Source organism: Vulpes vulpes, chromosome 7 (assembly GCF_048418805.1).
Source record: "Vulpes vulpes isolate BD-2025 chromosome 7, VulVul3, whole genome shotgun sequence".
NCBI classification, from domain to species: Eukaryota; Metazoa; Chordata; class Mammalia; order Carnivora; family Canidae; genus Vulpes; species Vulpes vulpes.
The window spans coordinates 121882470-121904555 of NC_132786.1; the positions used below are offsets into that span (position 1 = coordinate 121882470).

General features: G+C 46.5%; 1 long non-coding RNA gene across 1 annotated transcript in view; it reads right to left on the reverse strand.

Annotated features, from left to right (window-relative positions):
• Positions 1-22086, reverse strand: part of LOC140599754 (uncharacterized) — a 44316-nt gene that overhangs the window by 21936 nt on the left and 294 nt on the right. The gene's annotated exons all lie outside the window — the stretch shown is intronic.

The following is a 22086-nucleotide window of genomic DNA, read 5'->3' on the forward strand; positions in this document are numbered from 1 at the left end:
GAGATGAAACACTTCCAGTGACTGGGCAGTGATTGGCACATCGTTGGCATTTAAAATTGTTAGGTATCTTATCAATTCCCTTACATTTTCAAGGAAAAATTACTTAGGTTTAGAATATCTGTTGAGGGGCCTGGGAGACTCAGTTGGTTAAGTGTGTCTGCCTTCAGCCCAGGGCATGATCCTAGGGTCCTGGGATCGAGTCCCGGGTTGGGCTCCCTGCTCAGTAGGAGAGTCTGCTTCTCCCTCTCCCTCTGCCCCGACTCCTGCTTGTGTTCACTCATTCGCTCTCTCTCTCTCCTTTCTCTTTCTCTCTCTCAAATAAATACATAAAATCTTTTAAAAAAAAGAATTTCTGTGATCTTAATGTATAAGGAAGTTCACTTTTCTCCAACAGGCTCTAGCAAATGGTGGCTGGAGCTGTGACTTGAAAAAGTCTTTGGTTTCTCTTTCTGTTTCTCTGTTCCTCTCTCTTTTCGGGTAGCCTCCTTCCCTTTCCCCCTGTCTGGTCTGCTACACTCACGCTAACCTAAACGAAGACGGTGTTATTTCAGTCTCTGATATGTTGCATAAAGAGAGAAGATTTGAGGTAGGATATAATCTAAAAGTGCTACCCTACTGAGCAGATGTCTTTGATTCCATAATATTTCCTATGTTATAATTCTAAGCGTTCCCCTGGCTGTAGTTTTGAGAGCAGAGATTAGCTATAGAACAATTTTATTACTTCTATGAATAGATTTCAAATCAATTTTAAAGTACAGGCCCAAGAGATCAGTACCGGCTCTGTCTCCAACTCTTTCTATTTTCTTTTTTCACTTAAGAGATACCACATCGGCTCAGCTATCCTCCCCTCCCATCCATTAGCTCAGCAGGTCTGGTTGATTGTTCCAGTGAAATACCTCCCAAATCTTCCCGTGCTTCTTAGCCCCACTGCCACTAACGTAATTAAGTCTAGATCAGTGTACTTCAAACTTTAAGATGAATTGGAATCACTGAGTGAACTTATTAAGATGCAGAATCTGACTCAATCTTGGTGTGCCCGATTCTGCATTTGTATAGCGAGCTACTGGTGATGGAGATGATGCTGTTGGTCCAGGATCACATTTCAGATTATTGAGATCTAGACTACAGCAATAGCCTCATCCCTGGGCTCCCTGCCTTCACTCTTGCCTGTCTCAATCTTGATGATAAGAAATTTGAAATACAAGTCTGATCACATCTATTTCGTACCTCTATTCTCGGCCCTGGCCATCCTGACACTCTTACCGTCGGTCTCCCATAACTGTCAGGATGAAGTCCAAACTCCTTGGCATGACTTAAAAGTCTCCTTATGATTTCGCTCCTCCTTGCTTCTACAGCATTCTTTCTCTCTACTCCTTCGTTCAACACATGTTTGGTTAGTGCTACTATGACACTCAGTTCCCGGCCACAGCCAAGGGCCTGCAATGACCTTTGGCAGATCTATCTTGCTTCTGAAACTTTTCAGAGGTGCTGTTCTCTCTGCCTTGAACATAATAATCCCTCCTTGTTCCTCTGCTTCCAACTTCCCTGGTTAGAGCCTCTTCATCATTCCAAACAGGATCACCTCTTCTGGAAGACGTCCTTCCCCTTCCCCCGTTAGATGTTCCCTCTATATGGCAATTTATTTATACTATCTGCATTGCACGGTGCTGGGACAGGGTAGGAACCCAGAAACTAATTGAATGAATAGATAGCATTTAAGACACTGTAGTGTAATGGACTGTTTATGTAACTGTGTCCCCATGGTAAGTTTTTTTGAGGGCAGGAACCATTATTCGTCTTTTATCTCTAGTGGTTCCAAGGCAACTCACTAAATATTTGTTGAACACATGAATGAATGCATGCATAAAAGAGCAAAATAAAAGATGATCCCAAATCCCAAAATCACAGATATAAGCAAAAATATGAATGGATTAAAATGTTATAGCAGAAGAAAATAATAAATGCCAGGACTCAACTATGGGCTGGAGACAGGCAGGAATTCCAGAACAATGTTTAGGTTTCTAGGGTTCTGTGAGGAAAAAGTAAGAGTGCTATGGGTAAAAATTCCTTGATATTCACGTTTAGTAGAAGTTGGATGCAAGTGTAATTGTACAGACAAAAAACAAAACAAAACAAAACAAAACCCAAAAAAACCCTCCAGAACAAAACAAAGAGAAGTTCAGCCAACACCAGTTTTCACACTTCCAAGATGTTCTGCCAACTCTTAAAAATTCTCCAGTTTTTTATTAACTACCTAGTAGAGTGGCTAAGAAACATGCTACCAATTAGGGAGTATTTCAAAGGGAGGACCAAAGGGACCTCATTAGAGAACATCTTTTATTGGGACACAGTTTTACCCACATGTTCACAAGAAGAACTGTCATATACGACCGTGAACGTATTTCGTACTTTCCTCTCACTCTTGACATCTTGTGTCTTGAGAATTTCCACGTGCAGGATTCTACATGTAGAAAGGATTATTTTCTGGTGAATGCATGTCCTTAAAACAAAATAGACCTGTCCCTGCCCTCCCGGTGGCTTCAACTAACAATGGACAGATGCAGTGAAACACCGGAACACCTGCACCCCGATGTTTCTAGCAGCAATGTCCACAGTAGCCAAACTGTGGAAGGAGCCTCGGTGCCCATCAAAAGATGAATGGAGGGATCCCTGGGTGGCGCAGCGGTTTGGCGCCTGCCTTTGGCCCAGGGCGCGATCCTGGAGACCCGGGATCGAATCCCACGTCGGGCTCCCGGGTGCATGGAGCCTGCTTCTCCCTCTGCCTGTGTCTCTGCCTCTCTCTCTCTCTCTCTCTCTCTCTGTGACTATCATAAATAAATAAAAATTAAAAAGAAAACAAAAAACAAAAGATGATGGATAGAGAAGCTGTGGTCTGTGTATACAGTGGGATATTCCTCAGCCATTAGAAACGACAAATACCCACCATTTGCTTCGACGTGGATGGACCTGGAGGGTATTATGCTGAGTGTAGTAAGTCAATCGGAGAAGGACAAACATTATATGGTCTCATTCATTTGGGGAATATAAAAAATAGTGAAAGGGATTAAAGGGGAAAGGAGGGAAAATGAGTGGGAAATATCAGAAAGGGAGACAGAACATGAGAGACTCCTAACTCTGGGAAACGAACAAGGGGTAGCAGAAGGGGAGGCGGGCGGGGGGTGGGGGTGACTGGGTGATGGGCACTGAGGGGGGCACTTGACTGGATGAGCACTGGGTGTTATTCTGTATGTTGGCAAATCAAACTCCAAAAAAAAAAATACAAAAAAAAAAAAGAGAGAGAGAGAGACAGACCTACCTTCAAATTACATTACACAGAACGTTGTCATTATCTTGAAAAGTTAAGGTGAATCAAGTTGTGTCTAATTCGAAATAATAATAATAATAAACATATTTTAATGAGAAAAAACAAAACAACAATGGATAGGGCCAAACCAAACAAACAACAAACAAAGCCAGAGTGCTGGGATGAGGGGAGGTGCAAGCAAGCGGTGGTGGAGCAGAGGTGGGGACTCTTCATCACATGGGCCGCTGGGGCACACGCTTCCTGAAGTCCTGGCAACAACACCAAACAACTCTTAAAATTACTGATTAAATAAAACAAACCAACAAACACAAAAATTCAAACTAACCAATCAATCGGACAAAACACCCCAAAGGTTGTTTAAAAAAAATAAAAACCCTCAAAGTTCTCAAAGCAGAGGCAGGCTGATTTGAAGTCGGTAGAAGCAGCGTCTTTCCCCCTCGGCCCTTAGTCCTCTCCTCGCTCCCTCCGTAGCCTCTGCACGTGGCTCTCCTTCTGGTCCGCTGGCCTTCTGTCCTCCCTTTGCCTTCTTTGTCCCTCCAGTGCCCACACGTGGCAGCGGCCTGCAGCAGCTGGCACCCCACGGAGGCTGGGCTGGGCAGGAGGCAGCTCCAAGAGCAGCAGCTGAAGGCCCGGCCCCACATGTCTGGTCGCCCGGTGGGGACAGGAGCTCCAACCCGGGCTGGGCACCTGCCAGCTGCACCTTGCCCTTCTTGGTTGGGGTCCAGCACCCCGGGGGCTTGGCCGGTTTGGACAGAGATCGCAGGGGAGTGGAGGGGGGCAGATCTCAGAAGATGCCAGCCCATAAGTCACCCAGCCCCGGGCCCGAGCGCCCGGTGCCGCCTTCCGTCTAGGCCCTCCTGGGTTGCCCACGGAGCTTCTGCTTTTATACATTTATATTTTTACATATTTTATAAAAGTCATATAAATCCTGGCATGTGAAATGTGTTAAATCTTTACTCTCGGTGATGAAAAAAATTAGATGAACTTTAAAAATAACATTTTCACCTTAAATAAGGACCGAAATGGCAACGCCACGTCGTCGTGCTAGTCTGTCTGGGAGAGTGACTTTTGGTTCCCGGACGTTGGCAGCTCGTTCATCATGAGGGAGAGGCTCATGGGTCCTCGTTCTCTCTGAACTCAGTTCCCAGCGGAGCCAAGCAAAGGGTGAGTAAGACTAACTCTGGGAAAATACAAATATAAAGAAGAACCACTGCAGAATGTCCTTCTCAGAGATGGCCATAAAGAGGGCTGTTTCCGGTGTCTTTTATAACCAGGGATTGTTAGTGGAAGGACCACTCTTTGGAAAACATTTTTTTTCTCTTCATATAGATTATATAGATTTTTTTTTTTTTTTGGTCCCATATAGAATTCTCAGACTATGGCTAGTAGTTCAACCCACGAAACAAGGCCCACCGCCCGAGACAGAGGGCTTAGAGAGGAGCAAGAGTTGCCACGGCTGTCGCCCTGGGTTTGGACGAGGAAAAAGGAAGCACAGCGGGTAGGAGTCGTCAGGGAGATGGGAAAGGACCAGGAACTGATGGTGTAGATCACGGAGAAGAGCGGATTAGGAAAGGGGGCATCGCGGCCTCCCATTCCGCCTTCTCAGCCTATGAGTCCTTGAAACGACCTCTCAAAATTCACCTCTTGGAACTCGAGGCCTTGACCCGAGAGGGGCTCTCTGAACATGAGAACTTGAGCATGTGTCAAGTCCAGGCTTTGGTTGTGAAGGCGTCACAGCTGAACGGAGATGAAGGACAACAGGGCCAAGAGTCCTGTCGACGCAGGTCCCCCCTTGTTGCCACCGCTGGGCCGGGGCACCTCGCCTCCAGCTTCTCCTGAGCGCGCCCCAGGGACTGGGCCCAGGTCCCCCCCCCGCACACCACCCTCCCTGGGCCTCGCTGCTGGGGCCTGCACCACCTGACGTGAACGGGGGCGGCTCCTAAAGCGTGGCCTCCACTCAGTTTTTGTTTTCACGTGTGTCCATTCTCGGTGGGCCCCCGGTTCCATCACGGCCCTGCTCCCTGGCTCGGTGGGTCCCGAGCAAGGGCCGCGGGAGCCAGGGGGGCGACGGGCCAGACAGGGAAAGGAAGAGGAGAGAAGAGGCGCCCTGAGCCCAGGCTGCTCGGCGTCGTCCTGGTGGCCACGCGGAGAGCGGGCGAGCTGGCTCCGGGGACAACCGGGTCGCGGAAGGCCTCGCTGGGAATGGGGGGAATCCAGCAAGCCACAGGGACCTCCAGGAGCCACAGGGACCAGAAAGAGTCCCCGGGCCTCTAGGAACCTGTGGTGGGAGCGGGGCAAGCGCGGACGTGGGTAACCCAAGTCACCAGACAGCAGCCCCGGCGCTGTGCTGAGGGCCCTTGATGTCGGGCTGCAAAAGGGGTTTGAGACTGGGGAACACCTACGAGGAAATTCCTTCTGCAGAACTGAGCTCCAGCAGCTCCGAAAGTCATAGAATAAACTCTTAGTGAGCCCTGCTTACTTGGCAGGCGATGGCTCGTGTCCCCCGTCCCCGCCTGCCCCCATGGCCACTCCGTCCCAGTGGGGGAAGGTGTATAACGTCTATCTATGGTTTATACATTGTTGCATGGCCTTGTCTGGAATATAAAAAAAAATAAAAAATAAAAAAAGCTCCAGCCACGTGCCCCGAGTTGCTCTGGTGTGAGGCCTGCCCCTCAAGCCCTTGGCGGAGATGGTGGAGCTGCTGCTGCTGAGGCCTCACCACACCGTCCTCTCGGGGGGCACAGGTGCCCGGGGGGGAAGGGAGTCCCCCAGGGCTTCCTCGGGTCTGCGGCGACAGCCCCTGGGTGGGCGCCTGGCCTGGGCCCGATCCGCAGGCCCCGGCGTGACCCTCCCGGCTCCGTGCTGCGCACACGCAGCTTCCAGCAGCCCTTCCAGGGCCTTCGGGGGCTCTTGCCGCAGCCTGTGCTGCCTGGCGTTGAAGCCACGTGCCACGTGGGATTAGACCTGCTCAGATTTTGGACGGGTGGACCAGCAGCCTCTCAATTTTCCCCATTTCGGATTCCCTCACGCCATACACTGTTACTCACGGTGAGCAAACGCTGTTTGGTCTCGTGGAAGCTTCGAGCACCGCGCATCCGTTTACACAGGACAGGCTCCTGCAATTATTAAACCCACATGCTGGGCCGGATCCTCCCTCAAGGAAGGCCTCATGGATGGCGGAATTTTCCAGTTCGATGAAGCTTTACTGTTTGAAGCGAAGAGCTCCATTCTAGGGGATCTTGGTTGGAAGCTTCTGGAAATAGTATTCATATTCCCTGTTGACCTAAACAAAAGGCCACAGGATCATTTGGAAACAACCTTACAAACACCAGGAAAACCCAGGGGCCGCTGCCGCTGGCCTAACCGGCTCTAGCGCGATGTGCTTTCAGGTCAGCAACCGCGGTTGGCGCGGCTCCTGCATCCCACCTGCCCTCGCAGCCCCTCTCGTCTCCTTCCGTTTCGCTACCTCACGTCCATGGTGGGCTGGGGAGCTAGATTACACGGCTTGACACACTCGTGTGTATTAAGTATAAATGGATATCGTATAAAAAGCCCAATTTTTATTATTTCACACACATGGCGTGTCTTCCCTTTAAGTTAGTCCTCGTCATATTCTTTTCTCTGCAGCTTCTACTTGCATTGCAGTTAGTTAACACGCAGCGTAACATTTGTTGACAATAGGAAGAAAAGGCTGGGAAACGCCACTGCAGGACGTGGAACCCCTGGATGGAGGTCGGAGGAGGGGTGCTGGCAGGTGGGGGCACGAGCAGCAGGGCCGCTAGGTACCCCCACTCAGGCATCCCTCCTCCCACTCACCCACACCACACCCTCTACCCCCGGGAACCGTGCATTCCTCCAGGGTGGCATCCTCGTCCTTGATGCTGAGCCTTTGCGCCTGCGGGGCCCTTGGCCCGGGATTCCCTTCTCCCTCTTTCTCAGCTGCTCTCTCATCCATCAGTATCCAACTCGAGCATCATCCCGTCCAGGACGGTTTCCAGATACGTGCAGACCAACAACAAAACTAAGCAACCAACGAAAGAAGGCAGGACACACTGACGACAGAAATGTTGTGCTGGTGCCTGACGTGGGGCAGAGGCCTGGATGCGGGAAGACACACCCCCATATGACAACTCGGAGAAGTGTTCTGGGTGGAAACGAATACCCTGGAGTCAGACTCACGAAAGGTCTCCTCTGTGTAGCTGAAACCAACGGCGGCGAAGGGAAGTCACAGGAAATTAGGTGGGAAAGGTAACGGGGGGTCATATTATATGGGGCACTATGGTGTTAGGGCTTCGAGTTTTCTACCAAATACGATGGAAAAAGCTCATGGTACCATGAGCTGACTTCTAGATTTAGGCCTCCCTGTTGGTGGCTGTATGGAGAACTGACAGTTGAGATGCAAAAATCAAAGCAAGGAGGTCAGGGAGAAGGTTAGGAGGAGAGTGGGGTGAACGCAGCAGTCCCTGGACGAGCAGCCAAGTAGGTGAGACGTGGCCTGGTGTCCTGGGCCCCTGTCTTGGAGCTGGGCCATGGCCTTCTCCTGCCTTGTGCCGCGGCTTCAGACTGGAAGTTACCCCAGTGGATCACTTGGGTCTCCGGCTGGCCGATGACTAACAGGCCTTGTACCGCTCAGCTTCCTTCTCAGATTTTTTTTTTATAGTAAATCTCTCTATATCTAGAGTAAACCTCTTTATATCTATACCAGTTTCTTACAGAAAATCTCTCTAAATCTAAATCTAGTCTATATCTAGGTACTCTAATGAGTCACCACTTCAGAGCTTTACTCCTTAACAGATTTCCTTGGCATAGTCTTGCTGTGGGCATCCAGTTCCTTAAAAAAAAGAAAAAAAAATTGTGCTCAGCCAGAAAGGCCACGTCCATGTGACTGGGGTAGAGTCACAGTTCTGTGGTTTCATGTAGTTACCGAATCATTAAACTGTGTGATTGATGCCCTTAATGCATGTGACCAAAACGGAAGACATTTACCCCAGACTGCAAAATGTGTATTGGTTTCTAAGGAATAACACTTGATGGGAAATTCTAAAAAATAATAAATCTGTGTCTCCATATCCTATTTGTTCTGTTTCTCTGGGGAACCCAGACTAATACAAGCTCCCGGAGGGCAGACGACTGAAGCATCTCGTGCTAGAGACTAACGGTTTGCATCCCCCCAGCACACTCTCCTACGTTAAATCCTAATCCCTAACGTGATAGCAGTCAGAAGTGGGGCCTCTGGGAGATGGTTAAGGCATGAGCATGGAGCCCTCATAAATGGGATTAGTGCCCTTGTAAGAGAGACCTCAGGGAGCTCCCTCACTGCTTTTTTTTTTTTTTTTAATATTTTTTTTTAAAAAGAGAGCGAGAGCGCACAAGCAGAGGCAGAGGGAGAAGCAGGCTCTCCAGTGAGCAGGGAGCCCGACGTGGGGCTCGATCCCAGGACCCAGGGATCAGACGTGTCACCAACTGAGCCTCCCAGGCGTCCCTCCCTTACTCCTTCTGCCCTATGAGGACACACAGCCTAGGACTCAGGAGGCACCTTCTCACCAGACACCAAATCTCCCAGCCCTGTGATCTCAGAGGTCCCAGCCCCCAGAACCGTGAGAAATACATTTCTCTGGTTTATCACTCCCCCCACCCAGTTGTTTGCCTTCGTTTCAGCAGCCCGAATGGACTAAGACGTCTTGGCCTCTGCGATGCCTAAGGCAGTACCGGGCACGTAGCAGTAACAGCCAACATCGACGAGCTTGCACATGGAACTTGGGCATCTCCTTAAGTGTTATTTCATCTGGTACAACAAGGCGATGAGGTCGGTATTGTTATTACCCCGTTTTCAAATGTGGAAGCTACAGCACTGGGATCCAAACCCCTAGCACCGGCTATAGAACTAGTTAGGAAGTGCTGCAGTAGTCCTCAAACCCGGCTCTCTAAGCACAGAGACTCCACTTTTAGCCATTTTGCAGCTCTACCATAATAAATGCTTTATTCTCGAACCTTGGAGAAAACCCAAATTGGTTTGAGATTAAAGTTAGATTGAACGAGATTGTCGGTAATGACGTAAACACCTCGTTGAGGCTCTAGTGACCCATCTCTGCGCCTCTCTGCTGTAGTCTTTCTGGTACAAGAGGCCCTGGTTTAGGCCAGAGTTCTCCGAGGCTGAGGATCCCAAGAGCGCTCCTCCGGGGTGGGCCAGGAGCACGGCGGTCGAGTCTGTGGGCCTCCGCGGCCTTCGTGATCCTGCGGAGCCTGTACGCTGTTGACCATTTCTAAGGAAAACTGTCCTACCTTCATCTGTTTGCTGAGATGGCGGCAGACCCACTGTTACCCTGGCTTGTTCTCCTAGTCCCAGGAATGCACCTGTACTCCTCGTCCCACAGGCATCCCTGGGAAGGATCACCTGTGCTTTTGAGAACTGCCTGGTGCGACCAACGCGCGAGCACCAGGAGCTACCGGACACCACCTCCAAGCATTTTTAGAACAAAGCCCAGTGCGAATGAGCCCACACACCAGTCCACAACTCTGGCTTAGCTCTCACAACGCCCTGATGAGGCTTAGCAACCACCGACGTGAACACACGTTCCCAAGAGAGACCCACGGGAAGACCCCCCTCTGCCGAGCACGTTCGGCCAACAGGGGCCTGATGATGGGCTACACAGGCGGCTCCTCTTTCTTCAGGCTGACTGAATATCGTCAAAATTATTTAGCAGAATGTTTGCCTTCACTCTTTTCTCCCGCAAAGGACGTGGAATGTTTTCTGTTTTCATCCCTTTGTCCTTGTCCTTTGCTGACGCTGGGCGTCGGGCTGTATAGAAAACGAGGCAGAAGAGGTGCGCTGCTCTTCTCTTTTGGCTCATACGGTGTTGCCTGGGCAGCCTTGTTCTCATCGCCTCCTTCCTCCACCCCCTCCTCACCTGTGATTTCAGAAAATCTATTGTCTTTTGTAAATCGAATCAAGCCTTAGCGTGAGTTATATTCCCAAACAGCACGACAAACATTGAGAATACGGAATATTAGCAGGGAGGCTCTGACCTTTCGGTTGTGATTTTTCTTTTCAGTGGGCTCATTTTTCCAGTCTTTGCCATCCTTTCAACACACACCAGAGAAGTCCCTGGCCTTCAAGAGAATGCTGTGCTCGCAGATCAGAGGTAGAGGTTCACAGGGGTCTTCTGAAAATAAAGGAAAGCTCCTTTGTCAAGGCTAACGTATCATGGATTTTTATAGTGCTCCTTGACAAATGGGATCTCATGGGATCTCATACTTGTAACTTTTTTCTAATTGTCAGGGAATCTTGTGGTCAGAGACACAGGAAAAAAAGGGGAGGTGTGGGGGGACAGAAGTAGGTACAGAATCTGAGCTGGAAACGTACCTACTCATGGAGGGCTGGCCCTGGCGCATGTTGGGAAGATGGAAGAAGGATCCTCAGCTCTGCCAGCCTCTCCTTTTAAAAAGTGGCCCCCTATGTCCTTCCCATCCCAAAGGTGTCTCCTTTCCATCCCTCAGGTTTTATCCAGCTTCCCTACCAAAGCCTCTTTATGGAATCAATGGAAAATGGGCCCGTGTAGAATACTGGATACAGGACTCAACTATAATTGACTGAGTCCTGGCCCCAACTTCACCATTTACTACTGGTTTGACTCAGGGCAGATGGTTCAACTCTGACCCTCTGTTTCATCACCTATGAAACGGGGATCTCCTCCTAGTTCACTCCCCAAACCTATTTTTGGAATCAAGAAAAGCCTTAAGTGTGTTCTACACTAACTACTGTGCAAATACCAGGCACGATCAATTTCTACTTGATTATCTTGCACGTGGTGCTCAGTGGATACCCTGAGTGATTGCTAAATGACTGCACTGTCTTATTTGACAAATGTTATCATTCTGAGAGATATCTGCAATTCCAGAGGGTAAATCTGGCATAATTGGAAAGGGAAACTTAACCACTAAAGTCATTCTGTTTCAATCAAATTGAATAATCCCGTTGAATAATCAAATTGCATTGCTAAAATCAACTATTAGGTACCGTGGGGCTGGTACACCTTTTAGCAACCTCAAACTGTAGACTGATCCACTCACCCTCACGGGGATAAGGCTGTAGCCACTACTGGTTCCACTACCAAACAGTTCCAACCCTGTATGAGTTCCATTACACACCAGAGAAGCTGGAAAGTAAAACAAGCCAACAAATCACATTTCTAACATTGCCCAGAAAGCAGGCAGGCGTGTAACTTGTCTACCAATCCGTGGGACGCACAGTGAGGTCTGGACACAAGAGCTGAGTTGCATAAAGTAATGCAGTGGTGAAGGCATCTGGGTTTTCAGGGTCAACCGTGGCAAAATCCCAGCATCCAATACCTGAATTTGCTTGGTCGAGAAATCACTGTGTCTGATGGTCTACTCAGAAATGACTAAATTGTGTCTTCTTCCATTAGGGATAATGGGAAATAAGAGTCAGATATTACCCCAATTAAATTGGACAAGTAAAATTATATAGTTCCCCATCGAACAATGCCGGGGGTAGGGACACGTAACTTTTGACTCCCCCAAAACTTTACAAAGTAGCCTGTTGTCCACCAGAAACCTTACAGATAACATAAATAGTCAATTAACATGGGTTTTGTCTGTTATATGTATTAGATATTGTATTTTTATAATAAAATAAGCTAGAGAAAAGAAAATGCAATTAAGAAAGGCATAAGAAAGAAAGTGCATTTACTGCATTTATTTTAAAAACGTGCATTTAAGTGGACCAATGCAAGTCAAACCTGTGCCATTCAAGAGTCAACTATATTTTTGTAAAACAAAGCTTGTGACAATGAAAAATCCTACTTGCTACATCATCTATCTTGAAAATGGCTCCGTATCAATACATGTAGATTGATCACATTTTTTTTTTTACCTTGCTCTTAAGGTATACTGTGTTCCTCTTCTATTCAGGCACCTCCATATATCATTGAAAACTTGGAAAGAAGTTTTTTGAGTAGCTGCACAAGATTTCGTTGTATGTGTACACCACGATTTATGGATCTACGGCTTCATTTTTACACATTTCTGTAACACGTTTCTGCTATGCTGAAAACTCTGTGCTAAAAATTCTTTTGACATTTTGAATTATTTCCTACAAAATATCCATAATCAAGTTTTATGGTAATACTTTTGGTCATTTCCATATTCTATAAACTTAAATTTTAAAAAAGAAAAGCTTTCCAAAGAACATTCCTTGCACTAACAATCCTTATTTATAAGAGAGATGAAATGAAGTATTCCCCTTTTATAGCATCCTACAATGTGGAATTCTACAATCGTTTTTATTAATATTTATATTTGCCCAGAAAATATTTTATTTTCCCTTTGTTGGAATCTGCTATAGAGTTCCAAGAGAAGAGAAACCTTCTCCATGTTGGCTGCCAGGACCAGGTCGGGAGTCTTGTTCCCATGGGCCTCCTGGGGTACTGGAGTCTGAGCTTTAGCTCCTTCTTGTGGGGTTGCCTCTCACCTGCCCTACCTTCCCTCCACCACCACCCGCCCCCCAACCCCCCACCCCGCCTTGGGAGACAGGCCTCTCAAGAACAAATCACTCCTGAAAGGCCAATGACATAGGCTAGGGTGCCAAGCCACGGTGTGAGTTTCTGAAGAAACACCACACTGACTAAGCCATTGAAATGGATAATCTGGGGGTGCCTAGGTACCTCAGCTGGTGGAGTGCTCAACTCTTGCTTCTGCTTGGGTCATGATCCCGGGGCTCTAGGACCGAGCCCTGCATGGGGCTCCACGCTCAGTAAGGATCTGCTCAAGATCGTCTCTCTCCCTCTCTGCCCCTCCATCCACTAGCTCTCTCTCTCTTTCTCTCTCTCTCTCAAATGAATAAATAAATCTTGAAAAAAAAAAAGGAAGAAATGAACAATCTGACTATCGAGCTGGTTATCAAGATCCTTCTGGAAGTGTTTCAGTCAGGTGGCAAAAACACCGAACTTGCTGTCATGAGGCAAGATCAGCCCCTCAAGACCTGAAATCCTTAAGACACTGAGAAATCCTCTGTTGAAACTGAAAGCGAGAATGAAGAAAATGAGAAGAGAAAACAAAAGAAAGCATCATGGTGAATAAAATCTTGCTTGTGGCAATTTTAAAATTCACATCATAGATGATGCTCAAAATGGCCTGCAGGCATTTCCACTCCATTTAGCCATAGTATCCAAGTGTCCTATGATACACTTCTATAGTTTTAAGTTAAGCTAAATTTTTTTTAAATCAAGATTTTTATTTATTTATGAAAGACACACAGAGAGAGGCAGAGACCCAGGCAGAGGGAGAAGCAGGCTCCCTGCAGGGAGCCCGACGTGGGACTCGATCCCAGGACCCCAGGATCACAACCTGAGCCAAAGGTAGACGCTCAACCACTGGGCCACCCAGGTGCCCCACATATTTTTTAATTTAAAAAAAATTAGAGACTGGAGGGTGGGAGCAGTCTGTGGGTGCAGGGGAAGGGGGAGGAGAGGAGTGAGGACACAAGTGGTGAAAATGAGGGGACGGGAGAGAAAATAATGACAGGAGCGTAAAGAGGAAGGAGGAAGGACAAAAGAGGAGGAGCTAAGCAGCCTTTGGCATCCAGGTATCTTCCACAGACTTCTTTGAACAACCCTGTCTTTTGTTTGATAATTTTGGGGAGTTTTTGGAAAAAAAAAACCAAAAAAAAAAAAAAAAAAAGCCAAACAAAACAACCACCTTTGGGGTTTCTTGATTGATGTCATTTTTGGTTGCTGTTTGGATTTGCTCTTGAATTTCGAGCTCTGTTCTCTGTCGTTTCCTTTTGCTGTAAGGCCCACGAGCTTTCTGTCAAGAACAGGCTGTAGATTTTCTTTCAGAGAAAGCATTTCTACCTCTCTTCACCTTCTCCGGCTTCCCCGTGGCAGTGGGGCGGTCACCGCGCCGGCCGTCAAGGCTGCCGTGTTCCCGCCGCACTCCTGAGGCAAGTGTCTGACTGGGCAGAGAGGCGGGAGGCGGGAGGCCAGGCCACACCAGGTGAGAGGCTGGGGGGCTCCCGGGAAGGTTTCCAACGGAGGGGGGCGTTATTGGAGGCTCTTCTTTCTTCTACCTTCCCGCTTGGAGACTTCCTCGGACTCTACCTTCTCTCAGTTTCCATATTGATGCAAATAAATCCGCACCTCCTGCCTTGACCTCTGGCCCCAGCCTCAGCCACTCTCCCCTGCTTCTGGACGTTTTGTATCTTTAAAGTCATGCTCCTCTTGTCTATGTTTTTGCATGTCTGAGACCAACAGGCACAAGATCAAGCAAGTTATATCTGCTTGTTCATAACTTAAATAAAACCTCAAATTTAGCTCTTCCTCAACTCCATCTTTGAGGGAGCAGCTGTGGTGGCCCCAGTTCAGTCGCCGACGTGCAGACGCCCAGGAGGTACACACCCTCGAGGTGACTGACCAGGTCACCTAGATCAAGGATCATGTGGCCTTGTTGGAAGACAAAGCTCCAGAAGATCAAGTGGTGCTCCTGGCAGGCCCACCCCTAGAGGATGAGGCGACCCCAGGTCCGAGGGGAGAGGAGGCTCACCACCCTGGGAGTAGCGAGCTGCATGCTTGGGGTAAGGTCCATGGTTTTCTGGCCTGTGCTGGCAAAGTAAGAGGGCACACTCCCAAGGTAGGAGACCGAAGAAAAAGAACACAGACTGAGCCAAGGGGCGGATGCAGTACAAAAGGTGCTTCATCAATGTTGTGTCCACCTTTGGTCAGAAGAAGGGCCCCGATGCCAACTCTTAAGCCTGTTCTAATCCTGGCTTTCCCCAGTAAAGATACTTAGTTCAGTCAAAACAAAAACAAAAACCACCTCAAATTTAGCATATCAAGTTTAACCGTGTTCCCTCAAACCTGACTTCTTGCCAAATTTTCCCATTTTTCATAAATGCCAGCAGTACCCAGAAACCACCTGGGAATCCAAGTTGTCATTGTTCCTTTCTTTCTATTTTCTGTGGAAGAAAGTTTGGAAGCAAGTATTTTTGATTCTTTTCTGCCTCTTTTGCATCTACATCCTCCCTGTTAGCTCCCTACCACCATCCTGGTTTGGACTTTCTACCACTTTTCATCAATATTATTACAACAGTCTCCTGGTTTACTTCCCCAACATGGGTCTTCTTAATCCATCTTGTATATTGCTGCCAGGTGCCTCTTCTGGAGAAACTCTGGAGAGTGAGAGCCTATCCGAATCCACATTTGTCCAAGTCTGCCTGATAGCTGCATGAGGAACTCAAGATTTTAAAAGGGTACGGTCACCAGGAAAGTAGAGAATTTCTCCACAACTCTGGTAGGCAGCTGCTAAAATGGCCCCTGGTATTCATGCTCTTGTATAATTCTATCCCCTTGCACGTGGCTAGACCAGCTGACTTGTTTCTAACTAATAGAATACGGCCAAATGATGAGACACTGCTTCAGAGATTCACTGACACAAAACTAGGACTCATCTGGCTGGTTCTCACTCACTCTGTCCCTCACATGCTCTGAGAGAAGCCAGCTGCCAAGTTGTGAGCTGCCCTATGACCAGCAAACGTGTTAAGGAGTTGGTGTCTCAGCAAGGGACCAGAGCCCTGCCAATAGCTATGTGAGTGAGCTTGGAAGTGGAACCTTCCCCAGATGAGCCTTGAGATGAGACCACAGCCCTTGCTGGCACCTGTATTGCAGGTGAGGAACCTGATGAGGAACCCTGGGCTAAAGGACCCAGCTATGTCATGTCTCGGTTCCTGATTAACAGAAACCATGAAATAATAAATGCTTATTCTGAGCTGTAAAGTTTGGGGATAATTTCTTATGCAGCAGCAGAGAACTAATACAGCAGATTAGTGTGTGTGTGTGTATATATATATATATATATATATATATATATATATATATATATAGGCTCCATGGCCAGCATGGAGCCCAACACAGGGCTTGAACTCATGACCCTGAGATCAAGACCTGAGCTAGATCAAGAGTCAGATGCTTAACCAACTAAGCCATCCAGGAGCCCCATATCCAGGTGCCTTTTTAGCTTTCTCCTCTCCCTCTACAACTTATGGTTGGAGTCAAGGGGGCAATAGGCTGTGATAATAGTTTCTGGTAGGGCCCTGAGAAGAGATAGCTTGCTGATTCACGGACCAAGTAACAGAGCGTAATATATGGTGGGAGTAGTCCCACGTTAGCAAAGGAAATGGGAGGAACTAAGCGTAAGGGACATCAGAGGCACATCAGAATCAGGAGACATGACTATGACCCGGGTGCCAAGCCACATCATCTTCATCAGAAATGACAGGTGATATCGTGGCAGCGATGCAGGATACATGCAGCCATTGTTAGGGTTCATCACAGGGAACTGCAGAGAATGCAGGATAGGCAGAAAAGAAAACCAATTAGAATTACTCATGACATACCCTGGAGTCTTCTTGAATGATTTGAAGAGAGCTGGTACCAAAGCCAGAAAGCATCTGGTTTCTTTTGTATCATTAGGCCCCGATTCATCTTCCATGTGGGTGGAAACACAGAAAATATACACCTGGCCTGCTTCCGTCATGTCGCTCCACTACTTCTGTTGCCAGCTTGTCAGCATGCCAACATTTGGCTTCTACTTCTCTTCCATTTTACTTTAGTCAAGGGGATGTGCTCACCCTCTCCTAATGCAGTGTATTCACTCTCGCTAGTCTTCCCACCGAATAGAACCTCCGTTTCCCTTATCTAATGACCATCCATTTGCAAAGTTCAAGAGAAATCCTAAAATCTATGTATCGTGCAAAACGATTTAAACAATGCCTCTGTATTCACCATGAAGTTACGGAATATCAATCTAATCGAGTACACATACCAATCTACTTAGAACGGGGCTAACATTGGTTAGACATTCTCAGAGGCACACAGCAGACGTATCGCATGGCCACTCCCCTTAAAGACTCTCAATCTTATTATAAAGATGCAATCTTCCCCTTTGAAGCAATCAGAGAACACTGACAATAGAAGTACATTCTTTTTTTTGACTTTTTTTTCAAGATTTTATTTATTTATTCATGAGAGACAGAGAGAGAGGCAGAGACCCAGGCAGAGGGAGAAGCACGCTCCATGCAGGGAGCCCAACATGGGACTCGATCGGGGGTCTCCAGGATCAGGCCCTGGGCTGAAGGTGGCGCTAAACTGCTGAGCCACCTGGGCTGCCCTAGAAGTACATTCTTAATCCTTCGAAAACAAGTCAAGCTACTGCTTAGAAGTGCTTAGCTTCTTAAAGGGGAGATTAAGGTTGTTTTTTGCTCTTCCAAAGTAAATTTCTCTTTTCACCTTCACCTTGACATGGATCACAAAGGGGAAGGTTCTCGTGATGGCATAGATGGTTGCCTGGAAATTAGTCCTTCCTTGAAGCTCATTAATCAGAGTTCTTCCTGGTGAGTAACTCAATCCTACTGCTCTTAGCTGTCTGTCACTAAATCTAGATGTTTGCATCCCAGGGAGAGATCTTGAGGGAGTAGGGGTAACATCAGTCAACTAACTTGGCCAACGTATAAATTTAACATCATGACTTGTTATGTGATGCCCGCCCACACATCAACCCAAACTATCTCCTAGGCCCCTCCTCTAGGCCCAGATGAATTAAAATGCAGAAAGTCTACAGCCTTTAAGCTTGTTTGGTAGCATGATTTCACTCTGTCACTGAATACTACTTCATTTCCTAGAACTTGTCTATCATGCTCATCCATGAAAGAGAATATAATTATACTTGGGAATAACTGCAAGTTGTTCATGATTTCATAATAGGATAATACTGTGAAATATCACCTCAAAGAATCTTTACTTATGATAATCGTTATTCTCCAACTCTTTACCCAACAAGGATAAAGCAACCATGACTTTAGAGCATCAGCCGAACCAGCCAAGAGCAAGGAATAAAATGTTCATCTTTAGGTCTCAGAATAAACTTCTAAAAGTTAGGTACAGAAAGTCATGAGAGCACAGGGCTTCCTGTAACAACAGCCTTGCAACTGAGAAAGAAAAGGATTTTCTAAATTCCTAAAGCTTTCCTTTAAAGGTCTAGAATCATACAGCATAGAGATTTGCTACAAGGTATGGGGGAGAAAGGATGTACACTATGATCTTTTTTGAGGCAATTTCTTGCTGCATTGGAGGTGGTAGCTTGGAGAACGAGGAGAGGAGACACAAAGGAAGTGGGTGTGATGCCTTTGATACTGTTCTGTCCTCTCCCCTCTTCCAAGGTGCAAACTCTGACTAGGAGCTGGGAGGGGATGGCAGGAAGGAGAGGTGGAGAGATCTGAGTACAAGCAGGATTTACCCTTCTCTTCCCAACTGGCACCGAAGTGCTCTACGTTGACTGACATAGGATGAAACAGCAGTTATCAGCGTTTAGGTCAGGAGAGGTCTCAAGTAAGCATTTTCTCCTGGTTCCCTAGGCTTTATGCAAACCAAGGAAAGATCCAAAAGCCCCCCCCCCCCCCCCCCCAGGAAGAACTAGTAAAACTGTAAAGAGTATACAGACTTGTGGGTTCTTCAGGTGGGGATGAGGCACGTAGATGTCACTACCAGAGGCCATGACAGGGACCACAGACAGACACCAGTAGCCATAGCTGCTGACTCGTCCCAACAACGGATAAGAACCCATTGCTTTAGAATATCATAAAGACCAAAGAGAATGAAACACCCAGAGCTCAGGTCAGCATGTGGACCAGATAACTATCCCTCTGAGTCACAAGGTTTCAAAAGTATTCTGTTGGGGCACCTGGGTGGCTCAATGGGTTAAGCGTCTACCTTCAGCTCAGGTCATGATCTCAGGGTCCTGGGATCGAGCCCCACATTGGGCTCCCTGCTCAGTGAGGAGTCTGCTTCTCCCTCTCCTTCTCCCACTATGCTCTCCCAGTCTCTCTCTCTCAAATAAATAAATCTTAAAAAAAAAATTCTGTTGCCCACATGCCTTATGGTTAAAAGCGAAGGAAGAAGGGGAGGGAAGTGATGAAACACTGACCATTATCCCTCAAAAGATGAGTGAATCTGGAAGAGACAAATTTTTTAGAAGAAAATTATCTTTACTTAGAAAAATGAAGGTTCTCAAACCCGCTCCTAATCCTGCCAGTCCTCTTCATCCCTTCCCTCATCTATGGAAGCAAGGTCATCACAGAAAATTGAGTTCAGTTTCACAGGACTACCATTACCATTCTTTCTTCTGAATCATAATGTCTGTAGACCTAACACTGCCTATGATAGTTTCTTCCTTTCCGAGGATACTTGAAGGAACATGGGGACAATGTAGGGTCCTAAGATTTACTGATAGGTTTTGAAACAGTTTCACAACACGGTAAAAATCCATCATCCACCCTAAGAGAGGTCCAAAAACTCCAGATGCATAAATTGTGGGGATAGCAATTTGCTAGGTTAATGAATTGAGAGATCTGGTTAGGGTTGGCCAATCACCAATCACACTGTGACCATATTTATCTCACAAATTTATCTAAATTCACAATGTCGCAGGGTGCCTCATCTGGGGGTGGTTAGAGTACTTGAAAAACATATCGTCATCAATATTTAAAATGGCTAAGATGAAGACTGCACCCTTTTTAATGAAGCAGCTCTATTTCTTTCTTTTCTTAATCAGAGGGGTGAGAAGACTGTGGCAGCTCCCCAGGTGGTGGTCTTCTATTTATTTTTGTAAAGTTTTTGTAAAACAGTTGTACCCATCTGAACAGATTAAGATCCTATAATACTCAGTACAAAACACACAGGATGTCCTTAAAATTTTGTGAAAAGCTGAGCCATTCTTTCCATCTGTGCTAGCGAGGCTATATTTTATGGTGATGAATGTGAATGGCTCAGGAAAACACCTGGCATGAGTCCTTTTCCACTGGGCCAACACATGTAAAATCTGCTACAAAAATCTTAGGTTTAAACCTTTGTCCTCAGACGTCCCAAAATAAAACCTATTTTGAAGTAATTAGATTTTTCAAAGTCTTGATCAAAATCCAACCTGTCCCATTTTATAGATGCTCGGGATAGAAAATGGAGTAGTTCTTTCTCTTCTGTGAGCAACTGAACCTACAATCCACTGCAGTGGTCTTCTCAGTCTCCTTTGCTTTGAGTGGCAGCAAGTCTGCTATGCCTACGACTGGGTAAGAATTTCAACAAAATCACCTTATTTGAGTTGTCACAACTATACCCACTTCCCTCAAGCAAATGAGACCAGGTAATGGAGTTGACAGCCTTCACTGTTCTATCATTCCTAATAGGGGATGAATGAACGCACTGGCTGACAGAAACTGACTCTTGTTTTTTCTCTCCAATTTCTGTCCCAAATCTCCTAAATCAGTATTCAAGACATGTCTCAATATTTAATCCCTATGAAGACAGAACACTTCAGGGGAGTCCTCCAAGACATCGCCTATGGTGCTCTCCAAACCCATTAACTTCTACTACCTCTGGTGTCACATAATCAGATGCTCCTTGATTATGGATGAAGAAAATCGTGGTACTCTCCGGCAGAAACTCTTAGTAGGATCATGACAATACCCGCTGCAGCCAGACAGCAGAAACATAGCAGAAACACCTAAGTGGGACTATGCTGCTGTTAAAAGAAAAGTTGCAGGGGTACATGGGTGGCTCAGTCGGCTAAGCATCTGACTCTTGATTTGGGCTCAGGTCATGATCTGATCGGTAGTGAGATCAAGCCCCACCCTGAGCTCCACACTGGGCCTGAAGTCTTTGTTTGTTTGTTTCTTATTTATTTATTTATTTATTTATTTATTTATTTATTTATTTATTTCTGAAACCTGTTTAAGATTCTCTCTCTCCCTCTCCCTCTGCCCCTCTCCACACTCTCTCACTCTTTAAAATTTTTTTTAAAAAAGGAAAGAAAAGAAAAGAGTCACATAGGCCTAAGAGGCATTGCAATTTTCTTCATTATGAATGTCAATTGACACTTGCTCCATAGTTTACAGTGTTCAGTTTGGCTGGTTATATTTCTATGACATAAAGTTCCTAGAGCTTGGGGCACCTGGGTGGCTCAGTGGTTGGGCGTCTGCCTCTGGCTCAGGGCATGATCCTGGGGTCCTGGGATCAAGTCCCACATCAGGCTCCCTGCAGGGAGCCTGCTTCTCCCTCTGCCTGTGTCTCTGCACCTCTCTGTCTCTTATGAATAAATAAATAAAATCTTTTTTAAAAGAAGTTCCTAGAGCTATTGGTAAGTTAAGTACAATCCTGCTGCTCCCTGTGTTATAATTATCACTGTTTTATATAGATCCTTGTAAAAGGGATATTGGAATACTTAAATAAAAGGGAACGAGCAAGTAGAGACGCAGAAATAAGTCCTCTCATAAATGAGTATTGATCAGAAAAAAAAAAAAATTGAAGTCCTAGTACTGACTTGTCTCTGACACCTGCCAACCATAAAGTCAGAGCCAAGGAGGAAAGGTTATTGGGTGACAAGCAAGGAAGTTCCCACAAGAAAACTGGGGGACAAGCAAGCATCGTCAAAGGAGTCATATAACTTCGGAGGCAGCTCTTTTATGATGTTTTCGGTTATTACGTTCCCATGTGAGATAGGACACTTTCAAGACATTCGTATCATTTTAGTAAATAGGATAGTCCCCCCTTTATCCATGGAGGATACTTCTAAGACCTCCAGGGGATGCCTGCAAGCGCAGACAGTACTGAACCCTATATATACTATGCTTCCTCCCATACATCCATAATTATGATAAAGTTTAACTTATAAATTAGGCTCAGCAAGAGATTGACAATAAC